Below are 11,470 nucleotides of genomic sequence, written 5' to 3'. Positions count from 1 at the left end.
ATCTTCATAGTCCTGGAGTTCGGCTGAAAGTATAGTCCGGCTACCCGAATACCCCCTAATCCAGGACTCCCTCAAAGAGGGTTAGGGTTCTTCCCCACCCAAACCCCCCAGATCTGGCCCTCTTGGCTCTCTTTGCAGCTTCGTACCACCGCTCGGTGTCGTTCAAAGCCGACGCCGTCTTCTTGTTGGTGAAGAAGTCGTCGCCGTCGACGTCCCTGGACCACGAGAAACAGCCCCGACCGTGTCCTTGGTCAAATCGACCAGCTCTGCGTCCCATCCGCCCAGATCCGAAGCCCTCCCGACGATTTCCGCAGAAGGCGTGGCCGCCGCGGTTCTCCATCTCGCTCAGCTCGCTCGAGGAAGCAGCCACCGCTGCGTAAGATCTGTGGTCGCCTCCAATCTTCCCCTCCCACCAGAGAAAGGAGGAGGGGAATCTCGATCTAGGGTTTCTCGGTGTCTCCCAGAAGTGGGATAGAGCGGCGTCTAGGTCACGGATCGGGGTAGGAGCGGCTTTTGTACCCACAGCATCCTGTAGCGCCCCATGGCCGCGCGGATCTCCGCCCACGTGTCGAGCATCAATGGCGGCCGCCCCACTCGCGTCTGGATGTGGCCCCAGGACCCCAGGGCCCCGCCATCGCTCGTCCCGGACGCGGCTCGGTGCACCGCACACGCCACCACGCGCCGAATGTCCCCGTGTACTCGCACTGTGTCGCTCGTCGGAATACGGTCATGAACCCTAGCAAAGTGGCAGGGGAAGGAGATGACCTGGCCAATATCGATGGTTTCCCCCTCGCGCAAGTAACGCGCATCCACCGACACACCCTTGTCGTCGATCAGCACGATCCGGAGCGCTCCTCGGCGGAGGAGGATCTCGCCGTCGGTGAAATGGACAGTGCGTACGGACACGAGGTCCGCCGCGAAGGAGACGTGCCAGCGGACGTCAAACTCCATCATTGCAGGATAGAGTTGGATGAGGGCAAACCATGATTCCCGAATATTGAACATATAAATGATGAAGGGGGTGCTAGGCAGGACCGTTGCCTCCACGTCCTCGCTATTCCTCGCTATGAAAAAGGGCAGCCGACAGTAGGAAGTCGTGGCTCATCCAAATCTATGCTACACATCTTCTGCTTCGCCACCCGCTCCCTCTCGCCGGCGCCGACACATGGGTGGGTCAGACCCTGCGCCGCGCCTTGGGGCGCCTGAGGCCCCCTCCCCCGCCTCCGCCCCCGGCAAGGCCCCCGCGCGCCCACCCTCCCCCGCCTCCACCACGGGCCGCACCAGCGGCTGCTGCTGGCGGCGGCAGAAGTCCTCCCCAGGATCGGCTCGACGTGCCACATGGTATGACGGCTTCTGCTTTTTTCTTGGATCTCGCTTAGCATTCTCGTGCTCGCAAAGCTACCTGAGACAAAGGATTAGGAGGGCGGCCAGTGATGAGGTAGGACGCTGGCAGAGAGATGGCGGTCGTGCGGGAGTAACCTGGATCCTGCAGCCGGCAGTGTGAGGAGCGAATCGAGACGCCGCCAGGTCGTGCCCGACCTTGCGGGTGCAGGCCAACAGCAGCCGATGACCCTCTCCCGTCTGCTGCACCTCCCTCTCCTATTTCCTCCCACTTTCTCCATCGGCAGTGGCGGCGGCGGCGGCAAGAGGAAAGAGGGTCGCGCGGGGAGACGCGGGCTAGGTCTCGCTCTCGCTGCCCACTCGCTTCGCCCCTTCTTATCTCGCTGCTCGCCGATTTTTTTCTTCGAGTGGCACACTCGCTGTACTGATGGTATGACGGCTTCTGCTTTTTTCTTGGATCTCTCTTAGCATTCTCGTGTTGTGCCATTTGACCTGGCTCTTGGTTCTTGATGCCACCACAACTGTCGCTGTTGTGTAGCTTTGTTTAAATGCTGATGCCTGGATATTCTTAGGTTCTTGACCTGGCACAAATGCTCTGATTTTCTGGTCATATTGAGGTGCGGTTCTGATAGACTATGTAGAAGCTATTTCATGATCCTTAGTGCTTTTTTTTGGGCATCCTGCTCACAAACATAACGTACAGACTATTGAATTGAAATGCGACATGCTAATTAGGTAGTGGGTCCTGTTTCATCTAATGAAGTGTAGCATGTGAATTTCTGCAAATCAGTTTTGCGATCCCTTTGGGATTTTACGAACTGAAAGACTGAAACCAACTACGACCAATTTAGCATGGGCTATATATTGGGTTAAGTCAGCCAATTCGTAAGTTTCAGAATTTGTTGATATGATCATACTATACAAGAAAACTAGGAATGTCAGTTAACTTTATATCGGGTGTTTTCTAACACTGAATAGCACAGTTGTCAGTAAGTTATTGTTTCCGCCCGAGTGCAGCAGGGCATGAACAGTCTATCCAAAATTGTTATCGAAGTTTGCTCATGACATGATTGACCATAGAATTTGGTAAGCTGTTGCATTTTACGGATTTTACTGTGAAGAACTCAGCGGCTGTTTGGATTGATGCCTACAGCTGCCCATCCAAAATATTGATCGTTGACCAGGCTGGTGAAGTCGTTTGGATGAGCACTGATTTTTTGACTCACCCAGCCCACCAGATTTTAATTTCTTGATTTGTGTTTTTTCTAAACAAGATGTGTGCAGATCGGATGAAGAATACAAGAGGAAGGACCTTGAGGAAGACTGAAGAACAATGTATGTGTGCATACTTAATTCTTTTTAGCTGTTCTATTGCGTTCTTTCTTCTTTCTTATATCATAGAAATAAAAATATGCTCTAGAAAAAAATGTGTTTCAGCCATGCCTTTCTTCTGTTTAAAAGAGTACACCATTCTTCGTTCGATCACTCTTGGATGATTCCTTCTGTTTGAGGAACTCAAATTGTCAGTAGCAAATATAGATATCTGTAAAGGTCACTCGCTTGGTAGAGAAAACGAGTGGTTATTATATAGATCTGTATGGTAAGTCCATGCCTTTCTTCTGTTTAAAAGAGTACACCATTCTTCATTCGATCACTCTTGGATGATTCCTTCTGTTTGAGGAACTCAAATTGTCAGTAGCAAATATAGATATCTGTGAAGGTCACTCGCTTGGTAGAGAAAACGAGTGGTTTATATAGATCTGTATGGTAAGTGCATGTGCTAGCATATGCATATCTCCTGTCAATACGAATAGCACACAAACACTTCAAGGATATATCAAGCAAAACTGAAGCTGCAATAAGGAAGGATTTTATACATGGGGTGCTATTTCATTGTAGTGTAATGCGTCACTGAACTCAGTGAGATGTGCAGTTCCTGCCTTACATTATACAATGTACACCTGAAAGTTACCATTTCATTTAGGTATGTATCAAGCCAATTGGCAACATGCAGTATTCTTTTCCTTTTGATTTATATTTGATTTTTAGAAGTCAAGTCTTACACGAGGTGAGTTGTCAGGATGGATGTTGACTACAACCCAACAGGATGGGAATTTGTTACAAGCCACTTTTGCAGATCCAGATTCACACGGTAATCATTTTTAGGTGATGTCTCACTATTTTTTACTGCTTTTGCAGGTATGGATCTTCAATTATAATGATGATCATAGCAGGGAGATATACCATACTAAGAGGATGCAAAGGTTTGTTTCTATTATATTCTTTTCACTCTACCTTGCTTATTTTGTCTACCTCATCTTAAACGCAAAATTCAAAATGGTTCCCAACTTATATACCATAGAGTAGGGATGCAGGCGGACGGTGTCCATATGTCCGCAAAGCAATAACTGCACTAATTTGCATTACATTAATAACCGTGTTAGTGTTTATGTTCCTTCAGTCTGCACACCCCTGATGGGCATAATGTTGTTAGTTCAACCAGTGAGTTCAACTACAGGAAATTATGTTGAAGAGGGAGATATGGTTGTAAACCTTAGTTCTATAAAGACAAACATGCATGCTGACAACGGATTGAGCATACCACAACTTCATCATGTACTGACGAAAAATCCTTTTACTTGATTGTGTGTACTGCCGTTTTTTTCCTTTTCTAAATCTTTGTGAAGTGCTTTAATTTATTTTCTCAACTTTGTAGATAAGCACTGATGTAGAAATATCAAGTTTGGAAGAGCACGAAACAATAAAACAGTTGATTAAGGCTTCACTTGGTAATGACAACTCCATGTGGTCAAAGGTTTGCAACCTGATTTCCTTACAAAATGTAGTTACTAGGGGAACCCAAAGTACTTAATTTTATAATAGTTCAGGTTGTTTTTTCTCAAGCATAATCTTCTAATTTCTGAGCTAAACAATAATGTGTATTTGAAAAATAGGGTTCAAACTATTTGCATTCTAATTCCAGCCTTTCAGTACATGAGGTGCTGGCTGCTAGGCAGATTGCTTTGTTTTTAATTGCTGAGATGCTCAATAATCAGGTCCACTATTCATGCCTATGCACAGGAAGATTAGTTTAATTGATCATTCTTTTTTATATTAATGATTAGTTTGCTCTCAAAAAGATGCTTTAGAAGAATCTATTGAGTTGCTTCTTGAAAAAGTTCTGCATGTGGCAAAAGATGCGGTGGCAAAGGTATACCCTTTATATTATCATTAGATCTGTTCTTTGTTCGACTTTACTGTTTTCTTACCTTAATATTTTTTTTGGGTATGCAGATTTCAAATGAAGCGAACCGATGCATAAATATTTTGTTGGCAAAATAAGATCCTTTCAGATATCTTGTTGTATGTACAAATCATTTCTCTTTATGTATCACTGTTACTTTTGTTTCTGCTTCGTGCATCCCTACATAGTTGGTATCATGGGTTATCAACCCCTCAAACCTGTTCTGCTATCGGATACCAACCAGATCAATTTAGTGTGAGATCAGTTTTCAGTTGAACCAATTTTATAGCTGAATATGTTGCTTTGTTGGAACGTATGAAGGTTTGAGAAGAAGTACATTGCAACTTAATGCAAAACCATATAACCATGGTTCTTGGAATCGGCTTGAATGTAGCAGTTTTGATAGATATGAATATATCTATATATTTCTCTGTTTCTATCTTTAACAACTTGCTTTTATGTAATTTCTGTTGTGTAACCAGATTTACCCTTACCTTGGCAGTGTGTCTTGTGTGAAATACACATATGATGTTCTTATAAATAGTAATTCCATTAGTTGTCCTTTGTTTGTAACTTAGTTGAGTGGTCTAGTTGTACATGATTAAATTCTGGATAGAAACTACTTTGTGGAAATGTGAAAGCTTGACTTATGCCTCCGTGGGCTGGAGCTGGAGGCTGCGCTGCTCTATGTGCAGGTGGGTAGTCGAAGGAGGTCACCGAGGGAAAGCTGGCAAGTTGCAGCGACAGGAAAGCTGGCAAGCTGCGGCGACCGCGGACGTATGGGGTGGCGGCCAGGTCGTTGGCCCTCGGCGCGAACTTGATGTTCTATGGTCTGAATTCAGTTTGATTTTTGTTTTGTTTTACTTGCTATCTGCTGCCTCTTAGACCAGTTTGAAGGATGTCCGCTTGCTTTCCAGTATATCCCAAGCCTTTGCTGTGGCTACTAAAACCACCACTCGCAAGGACAAGTGAAGACTGCTACCCTGTTGCTGTCCTCATACGCTTGTACTTTCAGTGTTTTGAACAAACCCAGGCTTTAGCACTAATAAAGGTTGCCTGGACAACAAAGCCGTTTACAATATTCATGAAACGTGCAACGATGACTCCATCTAATGTTCGTTGCCTTATAAGATGTATCTCTGGCTATCTATCTTGCTTCCTAATAACATTGTAAATAATTGATAAAAAACTTCTTATAACACTGTATCATCACTAAGTATCTATCTACCAGTAGTAAATATTTATTATTTCGATATGTGCCTAAATTTTCCTATCACCCCTTTTACAATACTTGGCTTGCTATCGTCCTTTGCGCCATTGGCGCAACGGGTCATCTAGTTCGTGTCAAAAGCTGGTTGGCCTTGTCCGTGAAAATATGGTGGATGGTGGCTGCCAGCCCCGCTTCAGGTAAAACAGTCCGCTCGATCTCACCTAGACCCGGGTATTAGCACCATGACGGCAAACGACAAATGAACCGGCGACTAGAAAAGGATAGGCAGCACGGTGACTCCAGACCTGATTAGTTAGTTTGGTGATTTTGTTGAACTGTGTGGTCACAGGAAGCTAGCTTCCATGCTGCTAATACCTTGGCGAAGGCAGGGAGGAATGTTCTGGTGGATTTGTACCATAGATGGACAACGAGACAAATATGCTAATTTATGGGGTAGTGGCATATATGCATGTCTCAATGTATGAACAAGTGTAATCAGCCTACTTGTATGGTTTTATGCTTAACACAGCCGCATATGTCTTTGCACGGCCTTGTATTCAATCCCAATTTCTTTTCATTTCTTGTATATATTTTAGGTATTCTGCTTCAAAGGTAATCACAACAATCCATCCACTTGTTATCCTTGCAACCAAACATAAAGCTGGCTATCCCAACCACTATTTATCCTCTCAACCAAACAATAAAAGTAGGCTATCCCTAACCAGGTGGACAACAATACCCTTAGCCGATCCGCCTCGCCATTGAACCAAACGCCACCTGAGCACTCTCATACCCTTTCCGTCAATGAAAGTACATGTATATTCCCGAGCGTATGCACATGAGATGAACAATAAAACACTAAAGAATAAAAATAAAAACTGATTTTTTGGGCAACAAAATGGGTATGCCTCATCTATCATGCTTCGGTGCACTGCACACGCGGCGTGCTAGAATTTTTCTACGTAAAGGTCATCGTAGTTTGGTCATGGTATTCTGCATGCGAGTTCCGATTCAATTCTCTTGCCCTTTAATTTTTCCATTCAACCCTATCTAGTATTTGAATGTGTTTTTTTTTGAAAAGGGAAGACTCCCCGGCCTCTGCATCAGAACGATGCATACGGCCAACTTATTATAAAGCCAAAAAGATTCAACAAAGTCTTAGAATCTCAAAACGAAAATTAAAGAGAGCTCACTAAGAGCCAAAAGGGCCAAAAAAAAAACTGGTCATGAAAAGCCACAACCGGCTGGCATAAGAGAGATAGGTAAACTAATTGCCTATCCTATTACATGACCGCCATCCAAACCGGTTGAAGATATCCCGTACTACCATCTTCCAGCGGATAGATCCAGTAACCAAACGCTCCCTGGCCTCCGTCGGAGTGAGTAGCGACCACATACGGATCAACGCAGTGGCTCGGAAAATAACCTGCAAAAAATGAATATTTATTGTTCTGTTAAAAACCAAATCATTTCTGCAGTTTCAGATTGCCCACAATAAAGCACAAACTCCTACTCGAATATGTCTCGCTGTTTCGGTCTCAATCCCGTTAAGCCACGTTCCAAATAACGTGTTGACAGAACTCGACGGAGTAATGTTAAATGCAATATGGACAGTCCGCCATAAGACTTTTGCTAACGGGCAATCAAGAAAGAGGTGTTTGATGGTTTCATCCTGATCACAGAAACTACACCTAGTAGATCCTGTCCAATTACGATTTGCCAAATTGTCCTTGGTTAATATTACTTGTTTATGGACAAACCACATAAACACTTTGATTTTCAAAGAAACTTTAACAGCCCAAACATATTTGGAACTAGGAATGGAGCTTGAATTGATAACATCAACATACATTGATTTAACAGTAAACTCTCTAGACCTAGTAAGCTTCCAGCGTAATTTATCCGGTTGTTGAGTTAGCTGAACCTCCATCAGTCTACTTACTAGATGGAGCCATTCTTCCCAAGGATTGCCAATTAGCGTCCTTCTGAACTGAATATTAAGGGGGTTGGATTGAAGTACTGTTGCAACGAAAACCTCACGTCGTTGAACAATACGATACAGAGACGGGTATTGAAAGGCAAGGGGGGGTCTCTCCGAGCCAAGTATCCTCCCAAAATCGTGTACTAGCACCGTTGTCAATAATAAACTTTGTCCTATTAAACAAGGTTAATTTGACTTTCATAAGCCCTTTCCAAAAAGGTGAGTCAGTCGGTCTTGCTGTCACCTGTGACAAAGTTTTGGAGTGAAGATACTTGCTATGGAGGATCTGCGCGCAAGTGGCATCAGTCTCAATAGATAGCTTCCACAGCCACTTGCTGAGAAGACATATGTTCTTGACCTCAAGATTCTTAATACTAAGACCCCATTGGTCTTTTGGTCGACAGATGATATCCCATTTGGCGAGTCGGTATTTTCTTTTTAATTCATCGCTCTGCCAGAAGAATCGGGATCGATAGAAGTCCAGTCGTTTCCTAACTCCAACTGGTACTTCGAAGACCGATAAAAGAAACATAGGCATACTCCTGAGAACCGAGTTAATCAGAATTAATGGGCCTCCGTATGACATGAGCTTGCCCTTCCAGCAACTCAGTTTCTTTTCAAATCGGTCATCGATGCACTTCCATTCTCTGTTTGTCAGCTTACGATGGTGGATTGGTATACCTAAGTATGTAAAAGGTAAAGTCCCCAATTCGCACCCAAACAATTGCCTATATGCCTCTTGTTCGTCATTGGCTCTACCAAAGCAGAACAATTCTCTTTTGTGAAAGTTAATCTTTAACCCGGTCAATTGTTTGAACAAGCATAACACAAGCTTCATATTTCTCGCTTTGGCCAAGTCATGCTCCATAAAGATGATCATATCATTGGCGTACTGAAGGATGGACACACCTCCATCAACTAGATGAGGTACCAAGCCACCCACCTGGCCAACCTTCTTAGCCCTTCCTATTAAAATTGCCAACATATCAACTACAATGTTGAACATGATGGGAGACATCAGATCCCCTTGTCTCAGGCCCTTATGTGTCTGGAAATAATGACCTATGTCGTCATTCACTTTAATTCCAACACTCCCTTTTTGCGTGAACGATTCTACCTGGCGTCGTCAGGCTTCATCAAATCCTTTCATACGCAAGGCCTATTGAAGGAATGGCCATTTGATTTTATCGTACGCTTTCTCGAAATCCACTTTAAAAACAACTTCATCTAATTTTTTCGTGTGAATTTCGTGGAGCGTTTCATGAAGGACCACCACCCCTTCTAGGATGTTTCTGTCCGGCATGAAAGCAGTTTGGGAATGCCGCACCACAGAATGCGCAATCTGTGTGAGCCTATTAGTCCCAATATTGGTGAAGATTTTGAAACTAACATTAAGGAGACATATCGGCCTAAACTGCTCAATTCTCGCAGCTTCCGTTTTTTAGGAAGAAATGTTATGGTTCCAAAATTTAAATGAAATAACTGAAGCTGTCCAGAGAATAGATCATGGAACATTGGTAGCAAATTCCCCTTAATAATATGCCAACACTTTTTACAGAACTCCGCCGGAAATCCATCCGGTCCTGGAGCCTTATTGTTCTTCATCTGCGCAATAGCTTCAAACACCTCTTTCTCTGAGAACGGGGCAACCAAAATATCATTTTCATCAGCAGAGTTGAGGCACATCCTCCACCCTGGACTCATCCAGGGATATAGAACTATCCTCCGGAGATCCAAACAACTGCTTATAGTACTCGGTTATGTATATTTTGAGGTTATCCTGTCCTAAAATAGTTCCTTCATCTTGTTCAAGCTGAAAGACTCTCTTCTTTCTGTGCTTGCCATTAGCAATCAAGTGAAAGAATTGAGTGTTCGCGTCCCCCTGGACAACTTTGCGGACCTTAGCCCGCAACACCCACTTTAATTCCTCCTCACGGAGGAGCTCTTTCATCCTCATCTCCGCTTCAATTTTAGCATGAAGCTCCGTGGCTTGCAAAATCATGGATTCGGCTTTTAAATCTAGGGACTGAATAAGTGAAAGAAGCCTTTCCTTTCTAACCTTATAAATCCCACTAAGGTGTTTAGCCCACCCACGTAAGAAACTTCTCAAATGCCTGATCTTATTCTGCCAGCACTCAACAGAAGTCCTACCTCCTGCATCCTTAGCCCATTCCCTGGCTATCAGATCCAAGAATCCTTCACGCTCAAACCATGCCAGCTCGAAAGAAAAGAAATTTTTGTTTCCTACGAGGTTTGGCTCACTCGAGTCCACGAATAGGGGTGTGTGATCAGAAATTCCACGCGAGAGAGCCTGGACCGTTACCAAAGGGAATTTTTGTTCCCACTCGACGCTCGCTAGGACTCGATCCAGCTTCTCAAACGTCGGGTTTGGCAAATTATTAGCCCAAGTAAATTTTCTACCAGAAAGCTCTATCTCTCTCAGATCCAAGCTTTCAATAATGGTATTGAACATAAATGACCATCTGCCGTCAAAATTATCATTATTCTTTTCCTCTCTCCTTCTAATGATATTGAAATCACCCCCAACTAAAATCGGGAGCTGCTCGGAGCCGCAAATTCGGACAAGATCCGCCAAAAACTCCGGTTAAACTCGGGTTGCGCTGCACCATACACCGCTACCAGAGCCCAGTTAAACCCATCAGCTTTGGACCTAACCAGAAACTTAACCGCGAAGTCACCCATCACTACACTTCGGACTTCCAGCGAATCACATCTCACTCCAAGTAAGATCCCTCCCGATCTTCCTCGCGGAGGCAGGCAGTGCCAATCGAAATCGACACCGCCCGATAAAGTATTGAGGAACTGGGGCACAAAATTATCTCTACCAGTTTCCGAAAGAGCAATGAAATCCAACCTATGCTCGATCGACGCATCTGCAAGAAACCTTCTTTTAGCCAAGTCTTTCAGACCTCTGCTATTCCAAAAGATTCCTCTCATATTTCGTCATAAAATTTTTTAGAGGTACGAATCCTAGCACTCCTGCGAACCGCCGAAGTCGGGTAAATTTTCCGCTTCCACTTGCGTTTGGGTTTGTTCTGATCCTCCACCCGGTCCTCAGTACCGGGCTCTGTGAATCTAACTACTTCACCCTCTATGGTGTCATCCTCTTCCTCTGACTCAGGAAAGGATGGTGCAAGGTCCGCACAAAAGTTATCCAGTACTCTAACTCCCAACGCCTCTATATCGGAGTCATAATTTAACATTTAACTGTACGAGCATGTAATAAATAGCACAAGTCGGCACCGTCGTATATGTATTGATGCTGTCTCTATCTTACCAAACACAGTGAGAAATGCCAACTCCTAAAACCTTACCAACATCATGTCGTCCTGAAGTCAGATTGTCAGCAAGAAATAAATGATTCCTCGCAAAAAAAAAAGAGCAAGAAAGAAATGCTGTTTTGATTCCTGAGTATAAATATATAGCAACAAGTTGGTGACCCAGCAAGTTTGCACTTCTAGCACCACTTGTACAATGGTGGAACGGGACGACGCACAACTTGTATCCTCATTCCAAGAAAGCATCAAACATGTTTCTGTCCATGCCCTTTCCAAGAAAGCATCAATCAAAATGTTTCAGCTTCTTGTGCGCATTTCTTAATGTCTCGCATTATTCAGCTCTTGTTGGCAGATTCGACTACAACCGCTCCCTCCATTCGGAAATACTTGTCGGA

General features: G+C 44.2%; 1 long non-coding RNA gene across 4 annotated transcripts; it reads left to right on the top strand.

The window, feature by feature from the left end:
• Window positions 1-217: 217 nt before the first annotated feature.
• On the top strand, window positions 218-5,666 carry LOC125523528 (uncharacterized). 4 transcript variants are annotated; one of them, XR_007290280.2, is made up of 4 exons: window positions 218-1,341; window positions 2,616-2,676; window positions 3,541-3,605; window positions 4,058-5,666. It is a non-coding gene; the product is annotated as an uncharacterized LOC125523528 (long non-coding RNA). The 4 variants fall into 4 exon arrangements; XR_015611137.1 differs by lacking the exon at window positions 218-1,341 and having other exon boundaries at window positions 1,397-2,676; window positions 4,058-4,156; window positions 4,467-5,666; XR_015611136.1 differs by lacking the exon at window positions 218-1,341 and having other exon boundaries at window positions 1,397-2,676; window positions 4,058-5,415; window positions 5,503-5,666.
• Window positions 5,667-11,470: the final 5,804 nt, after the last annotated feature.

Source organism: Triticum urartu, chromosome 7A (genome assembly GCF_056163025.1).
Source record: "Triticum urartu cultivar PI428250 chromosome 7A, HENAU_Tu73, whole genome shotgun sequence".
Lineage (NCBI taxonomy): Eukaryota > Viridiplantae > Streptophyta > Magnoliopsida > Poales > Poaceae > Triticum > Triticum urartu.
This window is presented reverse-complemented; position numbering and strand designations above follow the sequence as displayed.